The sequence below is a fragment of the Marmota marmota genome, unplaced genomic scaffold (assembly GCF_001458135.2).
Source record: "Marmota marmota marmota unplaced genomic scaffold, marMar, whole genome shotgun sequence".
Taxonomy (NCBI): domain Eukaryota; kingdom Metazoa; phylum Chordata; class Mammalia; order Rodentia; family Sciuridae; genus Marmota; species Marmota marmota.
Genome location: NW_025999960.1, coordinates 17,752,527 through 17,760,107, shown reverse-complemented (window position 1 = coordinate 17,760,107; position 7,581 = coordinate 17,752,527).

The following is a 7,581-nucleotide window of genomic DNA, read 5'->3' as shown; positions in this document are numbered from 1 at the left end:
CCTCTGAGCACCAAGTCCCCCAGGTCCAGAGTTTTAGAGGCCTTCAAAAGCAAGGCTCCCTCAACCCCTGGTCCTAATCCACAGAGCCTCTCCCCTCAGGAGCCCCACAGCAGCCCTTCAGGCCACTTGGGTCCACACCAAGCCTGTTCCATCCACTGTCTTCTGTCCCTAGGGATTGAACTGGTGCAGAGTTCCAACCTCTTCTAGCCCAGAGACACCAAATACACCATTCCATCATTACTGGACCCTGTGCTCTGTGTACTCAGTAACCTCTACTGTCCCCTATGTCATCCCTGTAGTAAGGGAAACTACGTGCCTGTAAACCCAGCAACTCAGGAGGCTGAGGAAAGAGGATCACAAGTTTGAGGCCATCTTCAGCAAAAATAAGAAAAAATATTAAAAGGGCTGAGGATGCAGCTGAGTGGTAAAGCACCCCTGAGTCCAATTCCCAGTACTACAAAAAAGGGGGGGTGGATAAAGAAGAGCCTGGGGTCAGAAATATTAAGCAACTTGTGCAGGGTCCCATGGTAGATGGACACCAAGGCACATTCTACCCCAACTACTCAAGCTGGGATAGCTTCCCCCACCTACACTCTCATCTCTCCAGACCCAACTCCAATGTGCTTCCTTTTACTATACCCACTGGCTGGTGGAAGTGCTCCTTCAGAGATGACCTCCTATGTGACCCTTTTTGTTCACTCATTTAATGAGTGCCTGCTACATTGTAGATACAGCAGATCCTTTTTTTTTTTTTTTTTTTTGGACCAGGGATTGAACTCAGGGGCACTTAATCACAGCCACATCCTCATCCCTTTTTTATATTTTATTTAGAGACAGGGTCTCACTGAGTTGCTTAGGGCCTCAATAAGCTATTAAGGCTGGCTTTTAACTTGAGATCCTCCTGCCTCAGCCTCCTGAGCCTCTGAGATTACAGGTGTGCACCACCACACCCAGCTAGATAGAGCAGATTCTAAGGTACTACTGTGAGTAGGCCAGGATCCCTCCCCTCGTGGGGCCTACATCCCTGTTGGAGAAGAAAGACAATAAACACAACAAGTGTCACATTGTCAGGGTCACTCCGAAGGCAGCTACACAAGCCCTCACCCATAAGGGTGCCATGCCTGATTCAGTACTCCCCTGACACTGTATAGGAGTTCTGCATTTTTAAGTAAGGTGCCCCCTCTTCACTTTGCATTGAGCCTGTGGATTCCACAGCCAGCCTTAGACATACTGTGTCAGTGGCAGTTGGCATGAAGAAAAGTAAAACAGGGAAGAGGGTGGGGTGGCGAGGAGGAGAGTTAGACGTTTACATGGATGGCCAGGGAAGGTTGCATTGAAGGTCATCTGCAGGTAAATGGATGGAGCTGGAGAACATCCTGCTAAATGAAATAAGCCAATCTCAAAAAACCAGGGGCCGACGTTTCCTCTGATAAGTGGATGCTAATCCATAGTGGGGGGTGGGGGGGCATGGGATGAGTGGAGGAAATTTGGACAGGCAAAGGGTAGTGGAGGAGGGGGCGAGGGGGTAGGAAAGATGGTGGAATGAGACCGACATCATTACCCTGGGTATGTATGATTGCACGAATGGTGTGACTCTACTTTGTGCACAATCAGAAAAGCGAAAAATTCTGCTCTGTTGTGTAAATGAATCAAAGAGCTTTCTACTGTCATGTAAAACTGATTAAAACTAACAAAAAAATGATAAAGGGGAAAAAAGAGTGCTGCTGACATGAAGGAGGTGGGGGTACAAGCCACCCACGCAAAGAGGAACCTGCAAGGACAAAGCCCCGAAGCCCCAGATGATTTCCCAGGCTCCATCCTGGTGCCAGGGTGAGAAAAGCTGCAGGCGCAGGGCAGAGCAGTAAGAGCCATTGCTGACTTCTTGAAACAACTTTTTCTCCTTCTTGAAATCACTTTCTGTTTCCCATGGGCCTGGTGGACTGGGCAGGTGATGCCCAAGTATCCATCTGGGCAACCAGGTGGGCAGAGGAGCCACTCAGCAACTAAGACACTGTCAGAAGAGGACAGTGTGGGCAGGTGATTGGTGGGGAGATGGAGGTCCCTCCGGCAACACCTTTCACCCAGAAAAGGACGGCAGGCCCAGCCAAGGTCAAGGGCACACCACAGCCACCCACAGCCCACCCTCTACTCAAAGCTCATCCATTCTAGATATTGACAGGGAGGGTGAAGGCCTGGAGCTGCCTCACACATCTCCCCTTCCCCACCAAGGCACTTCCTCCCCTAATGCCCTCAGATTCCCACCCCTTTCCCATCTCTCTCACAACCAGCACTCTGGCCACCATCAGCATTTCACTCAGAAATGTGACCTCCAGACTGTACTTGAACCAGGGTCCCCTCTGCTCATACACCTCCAATGCCCAGGAGCTCACTCTCTCACCAGGAAGCCTGTTCTGTTCTTGGACAGCTCAGATTGCCAATCAACCCACCCCTCCACCTCCCTATAAGGCCCTGCCTGGCCTCCTCTGAAGCCACATGAAAACAGCAGCTCTCTCCTCCATGTGATGGGGACAGGGTAGAGAGAGGAATATTTTACAAAGCATCTGCTGTGTTCCAGTCACCTGAGAAGCAGAGATGAGCAGCAAGCTATGGTCCCTGCCCTCAAGAGATGAGAAAGGTCATTACAATGGAAATTGAAAAGGATTTTTTTTTTAAATCTCGAATTTTATTGAGCACTTACTATGTACTTGGCACTGTTCTAAACAGTTCATATGAAGGAAATCATTCAATTATCCCCAATTATCCCCAAAGCTCTGCTGTTTTCCACTCCACATGCGAAACCTGCCCAAAATCATGCAGACAGTAAACATGGTTTGGAATTCACGCTCAGCAAAATTAGCAACTAACTCTACCTGTGTAAGTTTGGGCCAAAGTTTCACTTCTCAGTATAAAGCATTTCTCCCACCTCCAAAATACAAAGTACCTCCTCTCTCCCCAGACTGGCCCTGGCCAAGGAATGGTGCAGCAGCGCTGTCTAGGGGCAAAAACATGCACTGCGGAGGCATCCTTGCAAAGGTACCCAGAGGGATTTCCAAGTGGAAAAAGATCTTGTTAAAATCCTCAGGACCTCCCTACCATGAAGGTGACTTCTGAACACCTGATCTGCTTCATTTAGTTACCAATCAGAAGACAGATCGCAACAGAACTGTGTCATGAAAACCTTGTTCTTTGTTCAGGATCCCAATTCCTTTTTAATATGAATGCAGGTGACATGAAGAGTTCCAGAACCTAGTGGTCTGGCAGAGGCTTCATGCAATCCCTGAGCACTGTTCAACTGTATCTTTTTCTGAACTTTAAGGGGCAAGGAAGGGAGAGGGCATCACTTGCAATGTAAGCTGGGTAGGGGATTCATGGATCCTCATTTTTAATATCTTTATTTTGTTTTATTTATTTTTTTAATGTGGTGCTGAGGATGGAACCCAGTGCCTCACATGTGCGAGGCAAGCAACTCTGCCACTGAACCACAACCCCAGCCCTATTTTGTATTTTATTTAGAGACAGGGTCTCACTAACTTGCTTAGCGCCTCACTGTTGCTGAGGCTGGCTTTGAACTCCAGATCCTCCTGTCTTAGCCTCCCAAGCTGCTAGAATTACAGGCATGTGCCACCGCACCCAGCCCTCATTTTTTTCTTTTATTAATATTCATAGATATGAGCTGTATTCTCTAAGACAAAGTTTAATTTAATTCTCTAAGACAAAGTTTCCAATGTTTCAAGCCAAATCTACCATATAGGTACAGAGTACCCACAATGAACCACAACAGAGCTGGGGGTTGGCTCGATGGCCAAGTGTTCCTGAGTTCAATCCCTAGTACAAAAAAAAATAAAATAAAATAAAATGAGGATCCGTGAATCCCCCACCCAGCTTACATTGCAAGTGACGCCATTTCCCTTTCTTGCCCCTTAAAGTTCAGAAAAAGGCACAGTTGAACAGTACTCAGGGATTGCATGAAGCCTCTGCCAGACCACCAGGTTCTGGAACTCTTCACATGACCCGCATTCATACTAAAAAGGAATTGGGACCCTGAACAAAGAACAAGGTTTTCATAGAGTACCCCCAGGGGAATCTCAGATCATGGCCCCACACCAACCACCGGAGAATAAAGTCAAGCCCCAGGGTCAGGAAGCTGGATGCAGCTCTATCCTCAGAACCCTGTCCCTGTGGCTACTGAAGTTCCATGTGCAAGAACTACAACAGGTACTTTACTCATTTGAAAACTATTTAGTGAGCACTTACTATGCGTGAGGTGCTAAGAATCTAAAAGTGAGCTGGACATGGCTCCTGCCAGCAGGGGTGACCTCTATATTGGAAATGAGTCCAGTTCAAAAAAAGCAATGGGACAAGATAGGACATAGGAAATGCCTTCAGAGAGACCCTGCAGACCAAAGGATCTGCCTTGGGAAATCTGGATGCTCACAACGAAAGACAGAACTGGGCCTTTAAAGATGGCCAAGGGCTGGGTTTGCTGGAGGAAAGGGGCTCATCAGGAGGGGACAGTGTCAAGAAAAGGACTAGGTTTGTGAAGCAGCCATGAGAGGAAGGACATTAGGAAAGGATTCTTAGGATGGTGAGACAGCCAAGTTCCCCGTGATGGCCGACCTTGAAGGAGTTTAGATTTGACTCAGTGGAGTGGGGAGCCATGGGAGTTGTTTGAAGAGGACAGTACCCAGAGTGGCATTTGTGCACAGGGAGACCCTAAAGCTGACCATTGAGCTGACAGGGTGGGCCTGGGCTGGAGGAAGTGCAAGTCTGTCCATCAGTGAGACTGTCCAGGGTGAGCATCTCTCGCAGCCAGCAGAGTTAGCCAGACCCGTGCTGAGGATGCCCAGCCCTCTCCACGTGGCCCTGTGGCTCAGTCCTCCTTTCTGCACATCTTCTGGGCCTCTCAGCCTCATGCCTCCTGCAGCCCTCAGAGTGTCTTTAGAGAGAGGCAGACCTTTCAGTATGCACTGAGCACCTGCTGTGTGCACAGCCAGGGAGAGATCAGAGAGAAGCACAGGCCCTGCCCTGAGGAACTCACGCCTGAATGGGCAGAGGACGCTGTGAGGAAACCGGCAGATTCAAGATGGAGTCTCTTAGGAGCCCACGGTGCCCTCTCCTCCCACCCACAGGAGACACATTGCTTAGACCCAACCTTGAGTCCTTGTAGTGGCTCCTCAAAGATATGCCCAGATCCCAGAACCTGTGAGTGTGGCTTCATTTGGCAAAAGTGTCTTTGCAGATGGAATCAAAAGATCTCCAGGTGAAGGCATCCTGGGTTACCCACCAAGGGGACCCTCAATCCAGTGATTGATAAAGTGATTGACTGAATGATTGATTGATTGATTAATTGATTTTGTGTGTGAGAGCAAGGCTGGGGGAGGGAGGAAGACATGGACACATAAAGGAGAAGGAGATGAAGACGGACTCAGAATCTAGAGGAACCGGCCACAAGCCAGGAACACTCGTCTGCTAGAAGCTGGAAGAGGCAAGGAAGGATTCTGCCCTGGAGCCTTTGGAGGGAGCACAGCTGCAGGGGATGTGCCTGGGGATTTGACTCAGTGGGCAAGTGCCCCTGAGTGTCCCTTAATAATTCCTGGTACAAAAAAAAAATTTTTTTTTTGTTATTGAGTGTTCAAAAATTTTGTTATTGTTAGCTGGGCGCAGTGGTGCACGCCTGTAATTCAAGTGGCTTGGGAGGCTGAGGCAGGAGGATCGCGAGTTCAAAGCCAGCCTCAGCAATGGCAAGGTACTAAGCAACTCAGTGAGACCCTGTCTCTAAATAAAATACAAAATAGGGCTGGGGATGTGGCTCAGTGGCCGAGTGAACCTGAGTTCAATCCCCAGGTACAAAAAAAACAGTGTCTGGCCAAACAGCACAGGGGCCACAGCTGGAGGCAGCCAGCAGAGCGAGGCCGAGTTCCACGTGGTTCTAGGCTATCAGAGAAGCGTCCTTCCAGGGCTGGTCATGGAGAGGCTGAGAGCAGAGGCCGCCAGCCACCTCAGATTCACAGCAGGAGGCTCATTCTATTTTTTGTTTCTATTTAAATATCCAGATCTTTCTATTTTTTTATTTTGAGAGATGGTCTTGCCAAGTTGCTGAGGCTGCCCTCCAACTTTCGATTCTCCTGCCTCAGCCTCCCGAGTTGCCTGGTTTCATCTTTAGTATTTAACATCAAACTGTTTTCCAGAGTAGCTGTACCAGCATATGCAACCACCTGCAGCCTGTGAGAAACCCTGCTGCTCCAAATCCTCACCAACACTAATTATTGTTACTCTTCTCCGTTTTAGCTAGGCTGGTGGAAATGTAGATCTAGCTGTCTCATTCCGGTTTTTACTTTGCATTTCCTTGATGACAAATGAGGCCAAACAACTTTTCGTCAACTTCACTCCAAACTAAGAGACTCCATAATGTTTGTGTGCCTCCTTCCCCCCTCCTTCCTCTACCCCTAATGAGCACAATGCAAACTCACATTTATTGTGCACTTACTGAGTGCTAGACTCTATCCTCACCCTTTGTATTAAACGTCTAACCCTCCCAACAACCTACATGGCAGTTATTACTATGCTGGTACACAGAGAGGCTAAGTGACTTGCCCAGAGTCACACAGCTCCAGATGGTAGAACTGGGATCCATGCCAAGTTCCCATTCTTCCTGCACCCTGAACTGCTGCAGGAGCCCCTCCCACCAGCTCAGGGCTTACTGCTTTAGTCTTCCTTCTTTCTGAGACAGTCTGGTAACCCTTCTGATCCAGCTGCTGGGAAACAAGTCAGGGATGGTACCACCCATCATGGCCACTGATTTTGTTTTCCCCCCAATTAGTGGGCTCTCGTTTTCTGTTTTGTCATTAATGATAGCCTGCTTCTTTCCAGAGAGAACGTGGGAGGCAACACACTTCAGAGTCGTAACCAAGGCAGAGAACTCATTTGCTGGGCCCCAGAAAACAGAGACTAGGAAAGGCCAGCCTGCCTAGCAACCGAGGCTGCAATTAAGCCTCAGGCAGCCGGGGAGGAAGAAGAAATCGGATCCATACTATCTGCAGGAAGCAGACTGTTTGTTCTGTGGGGACAAAGCTTTTCCCTCATAACACATTCCAACAAAAATGGTTCACGTGGACCTTGAAACAGAGAACACTGAGTGATGAACTCCTACGTCCTAAAAAAACGTCTTTTTAAAAAATATTTTTATTTGTAAATGGACACAGTGCCTTTATTTCTTTATCTTTAGGTGGTGCTGAGGATCGAACCCCAGGGCCTCACACGTGCAAGGCAAGCGCTCTACCACTGAGCCACAACCCCAGCCCCTAAAAAAACATCTTGACATGACAGCCAGAGGAAAGCATATTTCATACGACAGTTGACCAATCCTGAGGACACTGCACCAGGGACGCAGAGTTTTCCAGAAAGGCGGCCAACGAGGTCCAGGGACAGACTCTCCCAAGGCAGGATCATCTGGTCAGGGCCAGAACTTGGAGTACTCAGAAATTGGCTGGGCGGTTCAGCCATCAGAGTCCCCTAAACACCCTCTACCCGCTCAAGTTTGCTGAGAAATGGGTGATCCCTCGATGACAGGGCCAGGCCCCT